Source organism: Triturus cristatus, chromosome 3_2, assembly GCF_964204655.1.
Source record: "Triturus cristatus chromosome 3_2, aTriCri1.1, whole genome shotgun sequence".
Taxonomy (NCBI): domain Eukaryota; kingdom Metazoa; phylum Chordata; class Amphibia; order Caudata; family Salamandridae; genus Triturus; species Triturus cristatus.
In genome coordinates this window covers 278,090,511-278,112,109 of record NC_140584.1, presented here as the reverse complement: position 1 = coordinate 278,112,109, position 21,599 = coordinate 278,090,511, and positions in this window count along the sequence as shown.

The window sequence follows — 21,599 nt, the reverse complement described above, 5'->3', positions numbered from 1 at the left end:
GGTGACAAGAAGCGGGGCCGTCAGGGTTGCAGTAGCATCCGGTCCCAGCCTATTCCAACCACTAGTGCGCAGACAGGACGGTGGCCTCACTGCAGGAGCAGGGGCTGGTGGCAGACATGTTTTTAGGAGAGAGCACCTGCACCTCAGCACTGTTTAGCAGCGGTAAGGCGCCCAGAGTCCTATGTCCAACATAAATGGCGGTCAGATACGAGGCAAAAAGGGAAAAAAAATATAGGGGAAGACCACCCCAGGGCTGGCAGGTCTAATATTGCAGCACACAAAAAAGCTAAAATTCGTAGGTAGAGCAATTATTTGCACCAGGACCTCGTGTTATATAAGGATCATAGAAAATTCAGTTTACTGGATGGCAGTTTAGGCCATCAGTGCACTTATATTTTGAACAATGTTAGCACTCTATAGGAAATCTGGAATTCTGAAGAAAAGGAATCACAGCAAGAGAGGTAAATACACATTTTAAATAAAACTCACTCATAACAAAAATGGATAGAATGAAAGGAATGTTATGTTATGTTTGTAAAGCTTAAACCGTCACCCATAAGAGTATCCTGTTGCTCAGAAATTGCAACTAGACACACCAAGGAAAAATATGCTAAATATATAATTAGTTCCAGGGCCGGACTGGGAACCCAAACCAGCATGGCAGTTTTCTCAGACCAGCCCCCGGGGAAGCACTGCCTGACCCTGGGATGCTGGAAATGCTTGCTTACTGCAAAACCGGCCCCTACCTACAAAACTGTGCCAATAGAATCCCAGGGAAAATGCCCTGATTAGGTCAAGTGGGAGAGCAGAAAGATCTAGGCTTCAAGAGATCTACTGAATGAAAGATGATTGTTAGAAATGGGACTTCTGGTTGGCTAGGGTATGCACCTAAGGCAAGCAGAACCCACCACTCTAGTCAGGGCAAGGGAGTTACACACTGAAGTGAACCTCTGCTTACCCCCTTGGGAGCTTGGCAGAGCAGTCAGGCTTATCCCAGAGGCAATGTGTAAAGCGTTTCAGCAACACACTAACACAACTGTGACACACTAGGCACACCACAAAAGATACTCCACGCAAGGTTATATAAAAATATCATTTGTATTATTCATAAAAACACATTAGATCACAATCATGTATATCACTGTGCAACTGGGCACTTGTCATGACATCACAGGGATTACAAACCCACTTTGCCAATCGGGCAATTGTCACAAACATCACAGTTAGAATGACCAGTAATTACTGGTAGGATTACACCTAGCATAAAACATTATGCATAAACATAATCAGCAGTGCCCTACAGTACATACTAGTAGCGTGCTCATATTAGAAAATCACCATCATTGTGAATATCCCTATAGTAGGCAACATTACATCAAGGTACAACACATCCACATTACCAGTGTACACACTACCATGGGTGAGAACAACAGTAAGCGCAACACCTGTGCTCCTATGTGGGTACCTGGTGTCCTTGTGTCCTTCCCGTAGGCTTCTGAGCCATGTGCCCGCCCTCCACAGGGGAATGCAGCAATTCGGGATGGTTCTATCCTACTCGGGAATCTCTAATATTACTCCTCTTTCTGGGTGATGAGCGGGGGCCTCCGTTGAGGGTTACCCCGAGCAGCCAAACACAACAATGCCTCTCCCAAGTAGGTGCAACCAGAGGGGAAGGCACCTGCACTGTCCAAGTTGATGAAAGACCTCCCCTCGCCACACACTGGCGGTCTACGCACGTGCGGCTCAGCCAAGATAGGGGGTGAAGCTCAGCCCCATTCACTAATCACCGGGGGCTAAGCGTGTTAGGCTGCAGCCACAAGCTGCAAAAAACCCCAAAGGGTGTGAGGCGGCCTTCAGCAGCGCAAGAGGCTTGTTCTGACACTCTGCCTCATGTGGGTCCATCCCGGGATACACAGGTTCCCCCAGCCCCACACAATACCTTCCAGCTGCCGGAGAATGCTGTATGGGCCATCCGTGACCCACGCCCACAAGGCACTCTCTTCTCTCCATAAGGTAGAGCGGTTCTCCTGTCACAGAGAATCCGCTCAGCTCCTTCTGCACCAGCAGCTTCTACAGATCTCAGGCAGCCTCTCCTGCAGCCCCACCTAGACCAGGCGCGGCCGCAGCTCCGTGAAGCTGGACTTTGCAGAGGGGCGTGGCTGTGGCGGGCAGTGGCCTTCCAGTTTTGTTCTCTGGCCGGAGCTTCGGGTTGTGGCTCCTGCATTGCCACTGCAACCGGCAGGGGCCGCGCTCAGCTTTCTGTAGTGCTGTGCCTCAGGCAGAATCCTCTGGCAGCATGGTATCGACACACACCAGGCCTATGTCCTGGCGCGGCTTCAGCTGGGTGCTGAGCGACAGCTCTTGGATCCAATGACCTTTCGGGCTCAGGCACCAAGGGAGGGCTCAGCCCAGAACTCAGTCCCACGGTGGTGTGCTGGTTCCAGCAAGGCACGAGTAAATGCAAGGGCTTTCCAGGGTATAAAGCACTCGGGGATTCCCAGCAAAACTCCAAAACATCAAGGCCACAAGGCGCTACCACACACGCTTTTCCCATAAGTAAAAGGGGCAGCAGGCTAGCACCAAGAGCAAGGCACAAAGCCCTGGGAGATCACACTGGACCGAGCAGGGAACAGAATCAGGCCAGCACACAAACACAAAGTCCAGATGGTGGTTCCCTGGTAGCCCAGTACTCCTCTAGAGCAGCATATGGAAACAGCAGTCTGGTTTCAAGTCCACACAGTGTCTTCTCTACTTTCATGGGCCCTATACTTATTGTGCCAATGTCTATGTTTTGGGGGCACTTCAAACACTACATTGAAGTGCACAACACCCCATTCATATTTCCAGCCCAGGCTCTAGACACTCCACAAAGGGGTGGATCCAGCATTGTGGAAGGCAGGCAGAGCCCTATTCAGGTGCTGGTGCAACTCCTTCTCCCACTCCAAATGCATACCAGGCGTATTCATGTGTAAGGGAAAACTACTCCCGCTACTCTAAATTCAGCCACGGTCTATTCAGCCTAGCGCTGAGTCACCCAGGAAAGGCAGGACACACCTCAATCCCATTGTGATTGGCTGGAGTGAATGCACATCCCCTCTCCCCTGTCAGTCAGAACCAAATGGTCAATACACATCCAGGCAGGGCACAAAGACACATAGCACACAGAAACTCCTACTTCTAAAAGTGGCATTTCTAAAATAGTAATAATAAATCTGCTTTCACCAACAAGCAGGATGTATCACTACTATTCCAAACATGCCAAACATGGTCACGCTACCCCTCTCAGATCAGAAATTACCACTGAAACACATATCAGGGAATCCCCAATGCAACCCTATGAGAGGGCAGCCTTACAGCAGTGAGAAACCAAATAGGCTGTTTGTCATTACCAGGACAAGCCACACAGTTAAGGCACATGTCCTAACTTTTACCTACACAGCACCCTGCCTATAGGGCTAGCAAGGGCCTACCTTAGGGGTGACTTATATATAGTGAAAGGGTAGTTGCAGATGTGGCAAACACTTTACATGTCACGTCACAGTGGCAGTAAACTGCGCACGCAGGCCTTCAGTGGCAGAGGCCTGAGACAGGTTTGAAACGCTGCTTCGTGGGTGGCTCAAGCAGCACCGCAAGCCCCCAGTAGCATTTAATTTACAGACCCTGAGTGTATGGGATACCACTGTACAAGGGACTTACAGGTAAATTAAATATGTCTTGCCAACACTTTAGCACTGATCAGCAGTGGTAAAGTGCCCAGAGTCAGAAAACCACCAACAACAGGTCAGAAAAAATACAGGAGTTCATATTGGTACCCTAATATAGGTCCAGGGAACATTGTACACTTTCCCTACATCAGCTCCCTTTATTTCATATGAACAAGCCTTATAAGGACATTACTCCAAATAAGGACAGAATGCCTTATAGGGACATTACGCCTTATAAGGACTGTAGCCTTTTATGGACTAAACCTTTCACCTAGTTCCATGCCGTGGGTGGGTTTTTCACAATCGATATTGCTAAGACGTCATCCTTAGCACATTTGAATCATTGATGAGTACACTCTCCTGGAGGCATACTTCACCTCTCCCATCGACGCACAAGGTTTAATCCCCAACGTCATCCTCATACTGAACAATGGGTAACACACGTACATAGACTATATAAATACAGCACCTCTTGCTATCAGAAGGCAGGAGGGAACCGAGACTTCAAGACCGACACACTGACCAGAGATGCTGCAGCTTCGACATGCCATCGCTCCAGCTGACAGTGGTCTGACGATCCCTTGCAGGGTGTCCAGCTCAAGTCCAGGACGAAGTCCCACACTCTTACTATTCAGTTATGGGGGTTCGACTCAATCCTAGCGGGATTCTTGGCTCATAGGCTCTTAAGCTTAGGCTCTGTAGCACCTACTCACATGCTAGGTACACTTAGGTACATCTAGTAAGGCATCTTAGGAGTACGCACTTTATTTTTATAAATGCATTTCATATTCATTTATATGTTTGTGACTATTGCAAAATGGTAGAACAATACTATTCTTTTGTATTCACTGGACTGCTGGTTCTATATCTCTGCTACTGTGTTACAGTTGTAAAAGCGCACTTATTCTACATGAGAAGGACTAAGGTACAATAAATTCTTATTGTAAAAACACTCGACTGTTTCTTCTTTGTATCTCTCTGAGAGCAAAACAAGAAAGCACGAGTGACTGGGTGAAAAGTAGTATATTGTTTCCACGAGTCTGAGGTTATTGTGTTCTGAGGTTGCCAAAAACGAATCTCTCTGATAGCAGGAGATTCTAGTGGCACTGCGAGCTAGCAAACCATAGGCTAACATACGCGGCGGGGTGCACGGAGTCAGTCTGCCACCAGACCCACAGTATATGTTATCCGTAAACAGCGTAGGTCCTGCATGACAGGGTACTATTAGGACTACACTACATGGCGCCCAACGTGGTATATTGATGGCACATTTACTCAACAGTAGAATCTGAGTAGCCCAGTTGTGCTTATTCTCAGAGACCCTACTTACAAAACCCAGAGACGTCTGGAGTAAGTGGGCAAAAAACTCCGCCACAGCTGAGTAGGCGAGATATCCTATGTATTGGCTATTAGTTAATCAAGCTTGAAAGGACAATATTCTCAAAATTGTGCATAAAATCTTTTGATAAAAACCTTTATATAACTTCCTTAAAACAATAATTCCGTGTCTTAAACACGATGGCGGACGAGGAAGGAGTTTTAAACCAGGGACCTAATCAGACTGGTGAGGTCGATGCAGATGCAATAGAAATTGCACCCAAAGTAAGACAAACTTTAACAGTAAAACTACTCAAACATGGGTTACAACCCAGAGGAGGTGTAGTAATATTCGTGATAGAGGCGCACGAAGATTTCAAAACAGAGGTATTCTACTCCTGGGTTATATTCCCAGCAGCCGATGCTGTAACAAAAACTTTTCATTATTACATACATGATGACATTCCAGCGGTCTACACTCCTTTTGAGGAGACTGAGATTCCGCTTACTTTCAGGAACATATTTTCTGGTTTAATGGAGCCCTACCCCACAAAAAAAAAGAGCAAGGCTTGGTCCTTTAGGGATTCCAGGAGCAACATGGCCGTTATTAGCGACCTATACACCACATCCAGACATTTACACAATGCCGCAGGATGAACTACTTGTTCAATATAAAGAGTTGATGAAACTCTAGAGAAACATGACACACTTTGTCTTGAGGACTCTAGCGGTCTAACCTACAGTAATTACACCTACTGCAGCTCCTACACAGAGCTCAGGTACCAAAATTACTCCACAAACATTACACGTGGTAATGGGCAAAGTGCCCATGTAACATGAACAAATTCCTTTCTGGGTAGCTTAGGAAAAAACCCAGTTAGAAGCAGTATTTCCAAATACCACACCATTTGAAAAACACAGAATGTTAACAATCTGTTTGCCATTGGGGATTAAACCACAGTTAGAGGATTGCACCTCTTGGGGTACAGTCTTTGCTGCCATATATACCAGAACTCATGGTATTCCTTCATTAGCAGTAGTACCAGATGTATTAAGTCAAATACAACGACTATGGAGCAGAACCTGCCCTGAATTTAGGGATGAAGTTGTTAAACAACTATGACCAGGTATCAGCCATAATACTAGCTAACATTAAAGGGGAAGCAGCATCAGTGGCAATCCGCCAACCCTTAAGGGAGTTCTCTCCATTAGAACAGGAGAATGAACTACCCAAAATAATTGACACTGCGTATGCAGAATTAGGCAGAGATTGTTTGGGGGGAAAGCTTTAAAACCTCAACTACAGGGCAGTCCTGAGAAGGACAATTTTAAACAGGCACCTACTTCTTCTAAAAAAAGTGGGATTATAAAAAAGAAAACTCTATGGATAAGAGATCTCAGTCCCGAGGTAGGTCTCCTCAACAGGAGCACTCTGGAAAGAGATACAACCTCAGGAATAGGGATAATATTAGGAAACCTGACAGGTATCAGGATACTGATACACGTTCCTCTCGTTCCTTTCAGGGCTCGAAGAAAGGCTCCGAAAGAGAAGGACGGTCAGAACACAGAGAGGAGCGCACACAGTCCAGAGACAAGCAGCGCGCTCAAGACTTTACTTCTAAAAAAGAAGATAAGTAAAAGCCAAAACCTCAATTTCAGAAAAAGAAAGTCAGTGGTCTGAAAATCAGATATGCCCAGAATTCTGAGGACACAACTTCTAAACAGGGAATGTGCTCTGACGATGCTAGACAGCGCAGCAGAAGTAACAATAGCTCACCTGAACCTGAAGGAATTTCTGGTGACAGAGGAGTTGAATGATTACATCACAGTGGAAACACCAGACACCAGGGTGAGCGTTCCACATAAGTTATTTGAAATAACACTCCGGATGGAGGGGGACAAGCACAGGAAAGTAAAAGGTCTTTTTTGGAAGAACTTATCATCTGGTTATGACATCCTGTTAGCAGAACAAGATTGGTCGCCTGCATTCATAATAGAGTGCCCTAAGGGAGAAAATAGATTACAGACATTTAAATTCATGCACAAAGACAGTTGCTGTCCAAAATGCACACGGTGCCGCATTATTGAATGACATTGTGCGCAAAAAATACAAAACCACACTTGATATCTCAAATGGATTTTTCTGCCAAAATATAGCGCCTGAAAGCCGGTATCTAACAGCCTTCAGTGTGTTAGGGTTACAACGACAATTTTGTCGATTCGCCCAAAGGTACAAAAATAGCCCTGGGGTATTTTCAGCAAGAGTAACAGAGTTACTTCAAAAATGTGATGAAGAAGCGTTGTCCTATGTGGATGATATTTATCTGACAGACGACGACTTAGAGAGGCACTTGACCAGGGTAAGCACCATTATTATGGGATTTGCCACAGAGGGCTGCAAATACAACTTTAAAAAATCGAAAATAGCCCACCTCAATGTCCTATTTTCGGATATGAGCTGTCAAGTGAAGGCAAAAGTCTGGCAGCTAACTTTTTAGAAAAGTGTGCGCTGCTCCAGCCTCCAAAATCATTGAAAAATTTACAATCAATACTAGGATTCCTAAATTTCGGCAGAACATACATTTTAGATTATGCACAAAGGGTAAAACCTTTCTATGAATTAATCAAACCTGACTTTTCAGCCAGATATTGGACACAAGAACATACTAATATTCTTCTTTACTCCAGGAAGACATGATTGCTTACAAACATGCGTAAATGTACGACACTTAGTGATCCGAATAATTGCGGGTCAAAGTCAAAGTGGGTACACTTATTTGACCTTGCAAGAAGGAGAAACTGTACCAATCGCATACAAATCACACCGGTACACAAATGCAGAAATGCATTTCACTTCAACAGAAAAAATCCTGACAGCCGTTCAGACTGCTGTAGCAAAAGAAAGAGCACTGGCTCAGGGGAAATGCATTATTGTCGTAACTCCGGTACCGGCTTTAGAATCTGTTACAAAAGCCAGCATCCCGAATGCGAAAGTGTTACATCCAAGATGGATACAATGGGCTAATTCTCTTACTGCAACAGATGTTGAATACAGATTTGATCCAAATTTAAAAACACAACCATTCCTGCAATATGAACAAGAATATCCTCTACCAAATGAAATCTTGCCTCTTGACCAGTATGAGTATATTATTTACACCGACGGATCTGCTCAACCAGCGATAGAAAGTAAGCAGCAATATCTTTTGGCATGTGCTATCGTTAGAGGTCGCATGCGTGATGGCAAGTTCCATCCTAGCTGCACAAAGACGCAATCTCTAGGAGACTGCATGGCTCAGTTGGCAGAATTAAAAGCACCGATACTGGCACTTGTAAATACGGATCACGAATTCCCCACACTAATCGTGTGTGATTCTCCATATAAGGTCCTCTTTGGGACATGAATGTGGGTACCTGATCCTGATTGTGAAGGCGCAATGGCGGATGGAAAACCATTTGACATCCATGATCGTTTGGCTGTTTTACAAGATCTAAAAGAATCCAGGACAAAACAAAGCAATATCCATCTAAAGCAGACCACCACTGAGGAAGTCAAGGTAGTCACGGCAAGACCTGTCTGTATCCCCAAAAATCGGGGACCTGGTCAGAGAGAAAATTGCGGGCAAAAAGGAATTTGGACCCTCTTACAGAAAACCTGTACCAGTCCTTGCAGTGCACGGAACAAGAACTGTGCTGCTCCCGCCTCTTGCCGGAAAAAAGGAGAAAAGATTTGTCTCAATTGACTTAATCAAACCACACTTTGTGGCCGATACTAAACAGTAGGCCTAGTGGACTCCGATGTAGCAGACGGCCTCCTCTAGCTACAATCCAAGAAGTTCAAACAGAAAGACTCATCAAGTTTGAAGAGCCATCTGTAAGGAATGAAGGACTAAGCAACAATGATATGGAACTTGTTCCACTTGAACCAGACATTCAAATTCTAAATGAAAAACAGAATAATTCACAAATTGTAATTAGACCTAATACAGACGTATACATCAACATGCCTCGTCAAGAGGAAAATAACATTTCAACTAATCCCGATGCAATTCCAACAATTGATCGAACTGCTTCTGGCTATTTCATTAACTTTGATACGTTTTGTCTGGATCCAAGCAAGCCGGAAACACCACCAGCTAAAACACCATTCAAGCAAGGATTAAAGAACTTTCTTCTCTTTGTTCAAAAGACATACCTGGTATCACCTTGGATTGAACTCTGGGTAATTTCTAGGATAATGCTTTTTCTTTTATGGCTAGGTTATTTTTGACTTTTAGTATGCTTATTAATGGACACTATCTTCAATAAGATTCCACAGCCCGAAAGGTCAACATCCCCCTGAAGCCACACACATCGTCACATCGTGAACGAAGAGACTTGTCATCAGTGAGCATTACAGCAATTCCTATACCCGATGGTATAGTATGGGACAAGGTTGATTTTAACATTTTCGGCCCGACTGAACTTTTAAAAATTAATCATGTATTTAAAATATCTTTGAGTGATATCATTACCTCCAGTACATTTTCTGATGATTGGGACACTGAAACAGTTAATAACATGTTGTCTGATTTAGAGAAAACTGCTACATTTTCTAATAATGAAATGTTAGAGGGTACTTCAGACTATGACAAATTGTACTGTTATCAACATTTTGGTCATCATTTCCTGCACAAATCAATTTCACCTAGGAATGTATTTGAGTACCATCAGTGGGAACATTTCCCAACACCACCAAAATCTAGTTCACAAGTGTTTGCACAAAAATGTACATACTTTTCAGGATTTAACACAACAGAGCTAGCCTCATTTTATTATAAGGTTGCACCAACATCAGCACAGAAAATTATGTTGACAAACACCAAACAGATTTGCTCTGCTTCCTTTTTGGCCCAATTGTCTGAACAGGGTTTCCACCTAAGGAAAGACAAAATTGACTTAAAATCAATTTGGTGTTCGAGGAACTGTCAAGTCCAGTGTACAGAGGCACTATTTAGAGCATGCCTCATTCCACAGCAGATGATCTTTTTAAATGATACTGTGCAAAAGACATCCTGTCTTGGAATAGCCAAGATAAAGGACCTGAACACTCCAAGGTTACCTACACCAACACAGGGGTGGCAGAATTCTTCTACAAAGGACGGGGATACAGTTGATGACATACTACAGTACAATAGATCAGACCCATATTGGAAGGAGTGGGTGGTTTGGCCCTTAGACACAAACACGCATAAACGGTTCCTGAACATCACCAAGGGACTCAGTATGCATAGGCCAGATCCACGATATATACAGAGAGAACATCCAGGGGTAGTGACATCCCTTAGTGTTGGGAAATTGTGCCTAGATTGGCTAGAAACCTCAACACTTACAGAAGTGAAACAACACTTATCTTTACTCTCACAAGACATGGATCTTAGGGACTTTTTACTAGGGCTTAGGAAACAACGTCAAAAACGTTTCATAGGGAGGAGCCTAGCACGCATCCAAGATGGTCGCGTGAGCACAGGGCTCCCCGGACCCTCGCTGCTCCTCGGAACTTATCCTGACTCTATCCTGACTTGGTTGACGGATTCTGGAAGCTGAACGTTGGCTGAACCCTAAACTCTTTTCAGAAACCAAATCGGACCTGGGAGACCTGATCTATGGTGGTTTGAACTTTTGAGGCCCAACTGATGGCTGTGCCCGGTGCGAAGGTGAACTGTGGAGCCGGGGCATAGTTGAACAACAACGGCATCGGGGCTGTGCCGGCGGCCGTCTTATCACTTTCGGTTTCACTTTTGGATCTCTGAGTGGCTGGACAGTGGAGTTGCTTTGTGCGGCTGGGTTTTTACTCGGCCTTCGCTTCGTGCCTTTGCCTCCGCCTGAACCTAGTGTGCCCATTGACTTTGATCCTCTCGCACCGCCACATTGCGGTCCCTGGTACGGCTCGTGTCGGCTTCGCCCGTGCCACTTTGACGCTTGCTCGGTGGTCCCCTTCGGCGAGCGTGGTTCCACATGGGAGGCAGAGGGGATCCCGAGAGGCATAAGACCAAGACATCCCTACGTGGGGGACCGGTCCAGACCAACAACATGGACCGCTACACTTAGGGTAAAGGGTCCCCTGGGACGGCCGGAGTTCTCCCGGATGACGCTGGGGGTGTTCCGTCCGCCCCTCCGGATTTGTCCCTGCAGGACATCATGGGCGCCATTAATGGCATCAAGGAGACCATCGCTCAGCAGTACGAGGCCTTGGCCCGTAAAATCGACACGGTGGCCATTGATGTTACGCTAATTCGGGCGGATCTCTCTAGGACCAAAGAGAGGGTCCAATCGCTGGATTTGCGGACGTCCACCCTTGGTACGGATGTGTCGGACCTGCAGACTGCTCTCGGCGACCTCAAGTCGACCAACGACCTGATGGCCCGGCGGCTGGAGGACTTCGAGGGACGGGCTCGACGCAATAACATCCGCGTCATAGGTGTTCCGGAGACCTCCGACAATCGCCCGGTGGATCTTATGGTTGAGGAACTCATCCTCAAACAGCTTGCCCCCGCTGGCCTGAGTAAGTTCTTTGCCGTGGAGCGGGCCCATCGTGTCCCAGGCGGTCGGCCGCGACCGGGAGCTCCCCCGAGGCCTATTGTCGCAAAACTTTTTCACTACAGAGACCGAGATGCGATTCTGCAGGCCTCACGGGTACATGGCCCGGTCCGATATGAGAACTCATCCGTTAACTTTTTCCCGGACTTCACCCAACTGGTCCAGAAACAGCGAATGGGTTTCCAGGGGGTGAAGCGCCGTCTCCGGGACCTGGGTCTTAAGTACTCGATGCTTTTTCCTGCTAAGCTCCGAGTGGAATACGAAGACCGGGCTACCTTTTTTGACTGTCCTGCGACTGTGAGTGACTGGCTGGATTCTCTGCCGAACCGGGGTGACCGGCCTGGGCCTTCTGGTGGTGCCGAGGGTGGCGGGCCTCCTTCGGAGTGACTTTTGGTCCTTGACTTTGACATTTTGTTTTGTTCGGCTGGGTTCTACTTCTTTTGTATATTTTGTTTAATTATGATCTATGTTGGGGGCGGGCAGGGACGGGTCCCTTTCCTCCTCCGGGGTCTTTTCGTAGAATGGGGTTTGTAGGGCGACAGGCACACTGCAAGTTGGGGTGGTTTTTTGGACCGCAGGGGTGCAGGCTGGGGGGAGTTGAATTTGGGGGGGGGTTGGTGGGTGGGAGGGGTTGTTTGGATTTGTGTTTTTTGTTTTCAAGGCGAGGTATTGGCTCTGTTTCAGTTTCAGGTGTCGCGCTATTTGCTGGGGGACCTTTGATCTATTGGAGGGGATGGGGGGGGGGCGTGTTGAGACTGATGTCTTGGAACGTCAACAGATTGGGGGATCGTATCAAACGGGGTGTTGTGCTGCAGTATTTGCGTCGTTTGACTCCTGATGTGGTATTCTTACAGGAGACGCATCTGGTTGGTAATGTTTGTCATGCCATGAACAGGGGGGGATACCGACTCGTGGCCCATTCCGGTTTCACCACTGGCTCTAGAGGGGTGGGCATTCTCCTACGATCTTCACTTCCGCTAGAGATCACCAGGGTTGTCCTAGACGATAGAGGGCGCTATGTGGCTCTGATTGGGAGGTGGGAGGGACAGTCCCTTTCCTTGGTTTCGGTTTATGTTCCCCCGGGCCTCCAGAACTCCACTTTCTCAGACTTGGGTCGTATGCTGCTTGAGCTTCCTGACAGTCTTTTGCTTATGGGTGGGGATTTTAATTCGGTTGTTTCGGGTGATTTGGATCGCCACCCGCCCAGGGCCCTCCCTGCTGCCCAGACGTGGCTCGGCGGACTCTTGGATACCTTCGGTCTGGTGGATTGTTGGAGGTTAATGCATCCGACACAGTGTCAGTACACATTTCACTCTGGGGCCCATGGGAGTCTCTCCAGATTGGATTATTTTCTTATGCCCGCGGCCCAGACTGCCCGGATTCGAGAGGTCAAGCACTTGGCCCGGGGTATCTCTGATCATTCCCCACTGTGGTTGCTTTTCGACACCGGGATGCGGTCCGCTGGGCGGATCGCCCCTATTAACCCTTGGTACTTGCGAGACCCCAAGATTCGTGATAGCCTTGTTAAGTCGATTGATCAGTATTTTCTCGAGAATGAGGGGTCGGTGTTGTCCTCAGTGTCCCTGTGGGAAGCCTTCAAAACAGTGCTCCGCGGGCATGCCCTATCCCAGATAGTGGAGGCTAAGAGGGTTAAGAATGAGGCGGTGGTGAAGCTGGAGACTGAAATATCGGGGCTGGAGGCGGCTTTGGAGACGGGTGTCACTCAGGATGGGCTTCATGCCCTCAGCTTGAAGCAGTTTGAATATAAGTCTCTTGTCACTGACGCTGCCAAGAGCATGTATAGGGAGCAACAGGGTAGGTTATATGATGCCGGGGACAAGGCGGGTAAGCTGATTGCTTGGTTGGATAAGAAGGAGAGAGTGAATCGTGTGGTCCCGGAGCTTCGGGTTTCGGATGGAGTGTGTGTGACTGACCCTGGTGAGATTGTGGAGTGTTTTGCTGACCACCTCCGGGCGGTGTACTCCCCGGTGTCTGATAGAGATGAGGATGACTCTCGTCTCTTGCTGCGGGATATTACCTTGCCCGGCCTATCCGTCGAGGACCGTGAGCAGATGGATGCCTCCCTGTCTGTCGCCGAGATTGCTACCGCGATTCGTTCCCTTCGCTCGGGCAAGGCTATGGGCCCCAACGGACTGCCGATTGAACTGTATAAACTACGCCCGGATAAAATCGCGCCCTTCCTCCGTCGTATGTTTCTGGAGTCGCTCGTGCGGGGTTCCCTTCCCGAAGACCAGCGTCTGGCTACTATAGTTGTTATTCCCAAGGACGGTAAGCCACGAGACCGCTGTGCCTCATATAGGCCTATCTCCCTACTAAATGCCGAACCGAAAATCCTTGCCAAGGTTCTCGCTAATCGCTTGCTGGGAGTTATCTGTGATTTGATACATCCGGATCAATGCGGCTTTATCCCTCATCGTAATACCGCTCTCAACTTGCGGCGTCTACATGGCGTCCTCGCTAGGGCGGAGTACTTCTCTGAACCGGCCATATTGGTTTCCTTAGACGCCACGATGGCCTTTGATACCATCGAGTGGCCATTCCTTTGGGCCGTATTGGCGAAATTTGGCTTTGGGGAGGGATTTATTGGTTGGGTGAAGCTCCTCTATGCTGGTCCAATGGCTCAGGTGGTTGTCAATGGGCGGGTTTCTCGGCCCTTCGCGCTCGAGAGGGGTACTAGGCAGGGGTGCCCGTTGTCCCCTCTGCTCTTTGCTCTCGCCTTGGAACCGCTCGCTGCCTGGCTCCGCTGGGAGCCCTCGATCAGAGGGATCCGGTGGGCCCCGGGCTTCAAGGATCGGGTCTCGTTGTACGCGGATGATATTCTTCTGTACCTCACCTCGCCGCGGAAGTCGCTCAATGTGCTTTTTGATGTCCTTACTTCCTTCGGGAGAAATTCGGGTTTGATAATTAACTGGTCCAAATCTTGCGTGTATCCTATCTCCGGTGGCCTTCCTCTCTTGCCGCCTCGGCTTCCGATCCAAACATCTCAATCCGGCTTTAAATACTTGGGGGTATACGTTTCGTTGGATCCGGCGGTCCGCTATGAGCAGAATCTCCTGTCTCCCCTCCGGCGTTTGAGGGCGGACACGGCTCGGTGGTGTAAGTTGCCCTTGTCTCCACTTGGTCGCGCAGCACTGTTTAAAATGATGTCCCTTCCCAGATTTCTTTACGCTCTCCAGAACTCCTTCGATATCATTCCGGCGGCCTACTTTAGGGAAGTGGAGAGTTTGCAGAGGAAACTGGTTTGGGACGGTCGTGCGCGTATCGCTTTGGCAAAGCTGACTCTTCCCTGGTATGACGGGGGCATCGCGCTTCCTGACATTAGAAGGTACTATTGGGCCTCCCAGCTGTCTGCCATTAACCATGCTACGTACGCTCCTGGCTCGAACCCGGCATATGAGATGGATAAATTCCTGCTTCCCGGCGGTAACTATAACAGAGCGCTTTACTCTCGATCTGCCGGAAGGACCCTCACGGGCCCTACTAGGATTGCGGTACGTGTGTGGAAGGCGGCGAATGTAGCTGTGGGCTGGGCTGGTTAACGTGTGCTACTCCTCTATTCGCCTCTGAGCGCTTGGGAAGCCTCTGGACAACGAAAGGCTTTGAGCACTGGGATACGATCGGCATTAGCAGAGTGGGGGACCTATGGGTTAAAGGCGTGGTTAAATCCTTCGCAGCGCTTCAGAGCGAGTACGAGCTTAGTGAAAGGGAGTTCTTCCGCTATGCCCAGGTTCGGCACGCCCTACTCTCGGTCTTTGGGGAGGGGACCACGGTCCCTGTTTCTTCGCCTCACGAGGACCGTATACTCGACGGACACATCCCCGACAGTACTATCTCCCTGATTTATAAAAAACTAATAAATAATCGGGCTGATCTCTTGGTGTGTCTTCGGGAGGCATGGACGGGAGATGGGGTGGAGTTGGACGACGAGGACTGGCAGTCTGCGCTGTCATCCCCTAAGGAGGTTGCCATCCCGGCCCGTCTCCGTCTGGTCCAGCTTAAGATTTTCCATCGTGTCTATGTGACGGGTCCCCGTTTGGTCTCGATGGGGTTTTCTGACGACGGGCTCTGTAAGCGTGGCTGCGGGCTCAGTGCCACCTTTCTCCACATCCTCTGGGAGTGCCGCGAGGTGGCGGAATATTGGCGCCAGGTGCATGATGTTATGAAACGAGTCACTGGGGTCGCTCTGCTGCCGGAGGTGTGCCGATGTGTTCTGAATGTGTGGGAGCCCAATGACTATAATGCGGCCCAGGCTCGGTGGGCGGCCCTTGGGAACATGATCGCAAAGAGAGATATTGCGCAGCTTTGGGGTTCCCAACGGCCTTCTACCGTGTCCGTATGGAAGGAGAACATGGACTGGTGCATGTTCAGGGAGAAGACGGTGTATGTGGCTCGTGGTAAACCGGGGGCGTGGGGTAGAATCTGGGGTCAGTGGAATGTGTATCGAGGGACTATCTGTTCTCCCCCCCTGGTGGATACGTCTGAGGTTGCCTTGTCCCCCTGATCCTTGAGGGTTCCTTGCTTACTCTGTTCATCTGAGTATAGATTTGGTTTTCCCGTGGCCCCCCCTCCCTCTCAGACCCCCCTTTTATTGACCACCATAGGGTGGTCCTATGTGGAGTTCCTCTGCTATGGTTAGACGCCCTTTCAATGTTTTTCGCCTTGCTTTTTGTTTTTCTTTATTTTGGTTGATAGTTATGTAAAAAGGGTGTATCCTGACTTCCTTTATGTGCAGCTTGATCTCCTGTCATTTAGCGGAGCCCCTGCGGGCCAGTCATTGTTTTTGAACTGCTTGATCATTTCTGCATACTAGCGGCCGGCCCAGGAGGTTGTAGGCCCGTGCTTGTACCCTTTTTCTCTGCACAATAAAATTTTTATAAAAAAAAAAAAAAAAAAACGTTTCATATATGCAGGCATTTATGCTGCCTATAATGAAATCTGGAAGATTTCCCAACAAGAAGCCGCAGAGAGAATACGGGAAATAGACCGTATAAACTTAGAAAAAGCTTTTGCTGTGGTGAATTATGGGTTAACTACTTTGACCTCCAGAGTATATTCATTGGGCAACATTGTATCTTCTGCTATTGACATACTGGAACAGGATTTAAGGTTCCGACGAGCCACGAGAAGGTACTTCCTTTGATGGTCGCGCTCCTTCCAGCATTGTCTATTTGAAGGCACCCTACACCGCTCGTGTGAGCTCATGGAGCGATAACGATTAAATTCTAAAGTTCTTAAGATATACAAGTGCAATATTTTTCTACTCCCATAACAGGGAACAAAGGACATTGTTTGTGACTATCAGGCAAATGTACATTTATTCTATCACCCATTGAGGTGTAACAGGGATCGGTTTTTTGGTCCTGAGGAAGAAAGCCAAGGGGATGGCTTCTGAAACATGCCGACCTTGTAGGAGGTGACTCATTATAGTACACCATCTACACCGCCTCACTTTTACTATTCTCAGCCAGGGAAGACAATAAAGTATTTTCGTTCCACTAGCCAGAGAATATTTAACCATCTCACATTTTCTTTTCTGGATCCCATGCACTGCACATTCTCACCAATCACTGAATAAAGTGCTCCTGCGTCTACGTAAGTCGTAGCACGCCCCGTCCCGTAGAGGGGCGGGAAGACCCCAATGATGAAGCATGACACTGAATCAGGTTTCAGTGTGTGAGGGGTATTTAAAAAAAAATTTGAAACATTGCCCTTCCCACAAATTGAGAGAAGGAGCTCTGATCCTTTTGCACCATTTTTCACGTATGACTAAACACTTCAAATAAAAATAAAAATAGCAGCACACACATGGGTGTATATATATTCACATAAAATACATGGCAGAATTCCTATGTTGGATAACAGGATTTAGCCATATTACAAAACGGCCAATCACAGTTACGTTCTATTATGTTATTGAACTGGACGCTACAATCTTTGCATGCAGGCCTTACGCCTTGGTGTTTTATAAACAGTAGGTCCCTGTTTTCAGAATACAATCTAACTGATACACAGAATGAAATGGCACAAAGGGGAGCTAAATATACAATGCTGCAAATTGAAAAACTGGACAGACTACCATTTACAGTGGCTGAATTATCAGCAACTGAGTGGCTAATCCATGGCCAAATCACTCTCCTGGTCACTACATTTCAGTTTCACTATTGCCTTGAGCAAAGGCAGGCAGGTAGATATGAAAAATTGGGTAAAGAATACATTAAGAAATTCTGGGATTGGGGGGCGTGGCCAACCACCAGCAGAAATGGCCGCTTGCTAAGGCAGGTCCGTCCCCGCGCCCGTTCACACGAATATTCGTCTTTCAAAGATCCGGCAGCTGGTATAATTGCATACCGGACTACATAAAACAGCACTGGGGATCGAACGAGCCGAGTCCCAGCGGGATCCACTCGGCTGTTCCGGAGATCGGGCCGCTGAGGCACTTTTGTGTGGAGAGAGGCCCCCTACCTCATTGCGCGGACCCCGCTGAGCCTTAGCCCACGGTTCCGACCTGATGAGCCTGCGACATCCCTATCCCCCGCGGTGTGTCAGGAGGCTAACAATTGACCAGGCCCCTGGGGAGTTTTCCTTGGGCATAGCGCTCATTGCTGTGACAGTGCAACTCGAGACTCTGTGGCAGGAGAGCCTGGAGACATCTCGGGCTGCGGGCCTGTCTCTGACCGCGAGGGAGCCTCGACTGTGCTAACTGTTGAAGGTGGAGGAAGGGAGCTGCAGTCTGCCCTGAACTCGTGGAGATGTGGTCTGGAGGCTGCCGCTATGGTTTGAAGTGGGGAGGAGACCCAGTTTGACCTGCGCTGAGTGGACCCTAGCCGACAAGAAGAACCGGCCGGAATGATTTGATTCCCCTCTCTGGATTCCCTGACCCCTGGGCCTTGCGCTTCATTTCTCCGACTGGCTCCAGCCCAGGTAGATCACTGTTTACAGATTCCGAGAAGCCCACGAACATATGAGGGGAGCTGTGGGGGGACCTGACTCTTCTGGTGCACACAGGGGGAGACGCGGATCATGTCGCGGCCATCTTGGGCTCAGTGAGAACTGTGGTTGGATGCTGCAGGGGGGTGCCGAGCCCTGTTGCTTCTATGCCTTGGAGATACACCCGGACAGACTGATGGCCTTGCGAGGGGAGTGGTACCTGACACCCTGAGTGGTGTTGCCTGCCCTGTATTGGAAGACTGAGTAATTACGTCTATTGACTTGCGTTGCTCATCCAGGCCCTGTCTGGCACGGTTCATGTGGCTGGCTTGCTCACTTTATGAATGACAACTGACGGCCTTCTCCTCTTTCCCCTGGGAGCTACGTGGCCAGGCCTGGCTATACTATGGTGGGGAGTCGCGGCTCCAAAGCAGCAGTCCAAGCTAAACAGAACAAATACGCGTGTGATGGTGGCTCCGGCGCAAGTCCAAAGGAAGATCCTGCGGCACAGAGACAAACCTCAGTCTGGGGGGAAAAGAAAGAACCGACGCTACAGGACATTCGTGAAGCCATTACGACCATTCGCACGTTGTTGGAATCACGCATTGACTCTGTTTCCTCGGAGGTATCCCTTATCGGGGCAGACATGCGCTCGCTGAACACGCGCTTAAAAGATGTTGAGATCAAAGCGAGTTCTCTGGTCAAAGATATCTCTGAACTGCAGCGCAGGATGGATGACATGCAGACCCATACTGCAAAACTGGAGGTGCAGCTGGACGACTATGAGGGGCGATCTCGGCGTAACAACGTCCGCATTCTGGGAGTGGCGGAGCGGGCAGAGGAGCCATCGGCAGACCCCTTTGTGGAGGACTTGATCACCACCCATCTTCAGCCGAAGGGTCTCTCCAACTTCTTTTCCGTTGAAAGGGCGCACCGAGTGGCGGGCGGCCAGCCGAAGCCCGGGGCCCCCCCGCGACCCTTGTTAGCTAGGATTTTCAACTTTCGGGATAGAGACGTTATCCTGCAATGTGCCCGGTTGGTGCCACCGGTGGAATACCAGAACAGCCGTATCACCTTCTTCCCGGACTTCACCCTCAAGGTGCAGCGACAGCGACGCAGCTTTCTGGATGTTAAAAAGGCACTTTGTGATAAGAGGTTGAAATATACCATGCTCTTCCCCGCCAAGCTGAGGGTGGAATCGGAGGGGAAGGCCTGTTTTTTTTTACCACCACGGCCTGGGACTGGCTGGATGGATGGCGCACGGCAGGCCGGAAAATCACACACGCCCAGAGAGCAAGAATGGAGGAGAGCCCTGGAGGATCCGACAGGGACACTCCGCTTGAGGAACAGGAGGCGGCGACGGGAGGGTCCGAATAACTGGTCTGTATGTTCAATTTGTTAAGGGTGGTGGACTTCTTCTCCAACGGAGGGATGGATTGGGGTATCGGCCACCCTCAGGATCGCTGACTTTGTTATTGAACTGAGATAGGGTGTTTCTGGGGACTTTTCTCAAACTAGATTCAATGTGACTCTCCATGATTCCCAGAACCCTCTATTACGTTAACAAGCATCCTAGAGGGATTAATGGCTGCTCCCAGACTCTTTTTGTTTGTAAAATGTGAATACCAGTTGCTAAAAAAATAAAATAAATTATTTTGTGAAGGGTGCTGGGTTGGTCACACGCACCCATAAGTTTGTGAGGGGTGGACGATAGGCACTCTGTTAGTTTGGGGGGGTGGGATGTCATGACACCGCCAAGCAGGGAGGGAGGTTTGGGGGCTGTTTTTTGGGTTTGGGGGGATGGGGGGACTGTTTTAATTTGTATTGTAGTTGTTTTGTTGCACAGGCATAGCATGTTTGATTGGTTTCAGGCAGAGACAGATACTGGTTCCATTTATTTGGTGTATTCGTCAGTGATTGGTTCATGGTGTACGGGAAGGTCTCCCCCCGTGGGTCTCTCTGGGTGGTCCTCTCTGGAATTATCTATACCTCTGAGACAGAGCAATGGGAACAACGACTAGGCAGGAGCTTAAGTTACTGTCTTGGAATGTCAACCGGTTTGGCGATAAAATTAAGAGGGGTGTGGTTCTTCAATTCCTAAAACGATACTCTCCTGATGTTGTGTTACTACAGAAGACCCACCTGCTTGGAAACGAATGCAAGGCCCTGTCACGATGGGGTTTCCAGTTGGCGGCCCACTCGGCGTTCGGCTCTGGTTCCCGGGGTGTGGGAGCAATGGTCCGGAAATCGTTCCCCCTAACTATCAATCTGGTCCGCACTGACGCACTGGGCAGATTTGCCGCCATCTCTGGGACCTGGGAGGGATGTACACTCAATCTTGTCTCAGTTTACATACCACCAGGCTTGCACACTCAAGCTTTTGCGGATCTCGGCGATCTCCTTCTCGGCTTACTGGATGGAAGATTACTGGTTGGGGGCAACTTTAATTCCATTGTCTCTGACTCGCTTGATCGTTGGCCCCAGAGGAATCTGCCTCCTTCCTGCAAGCGGATCCATAGCTTTCTGGGTGCGATGGGCCTTGTGGATATTTGGAGGGGCTTGCATCTGACCGATCTCCAATACACTTATCTATTGGGCCTCACCGTAGTATGTCCCGCATAGACTACGTGCTGACACTAGCGCACCAATTCCATACTGTTAAAGACATACAACATCTGGCTAGGGGGATCTCTGATCATTCACCCATTCTGTGTCATCTAGAGGTGGGCGAGCCCACTGTTGGCCGGGTGGCACCTATTAATTCCTGGTATCTCACGTATCCCTCCATCAGAGACAGGGTCCTGAGCGAGTCGGATCTGTATTTTCAGGAAAACGAGGGTTCCGTTGACTTGTCGACGGTACTCTGGGAGGTCTATAAGGTGGTCATACGGGGGGTGGACTTGGCGCAGATCGCCGGACAGCGCAAAGAGAGGGGTGCCGACATGGCGCGTTTGGAGGGAGAAATCCTAGATTTAGAAAACGCTGTCCGACAGCACGATACTGTGGAAGTGCACCAGAAACTCTGCATCAAAATTAAGAAATTTTCCGATT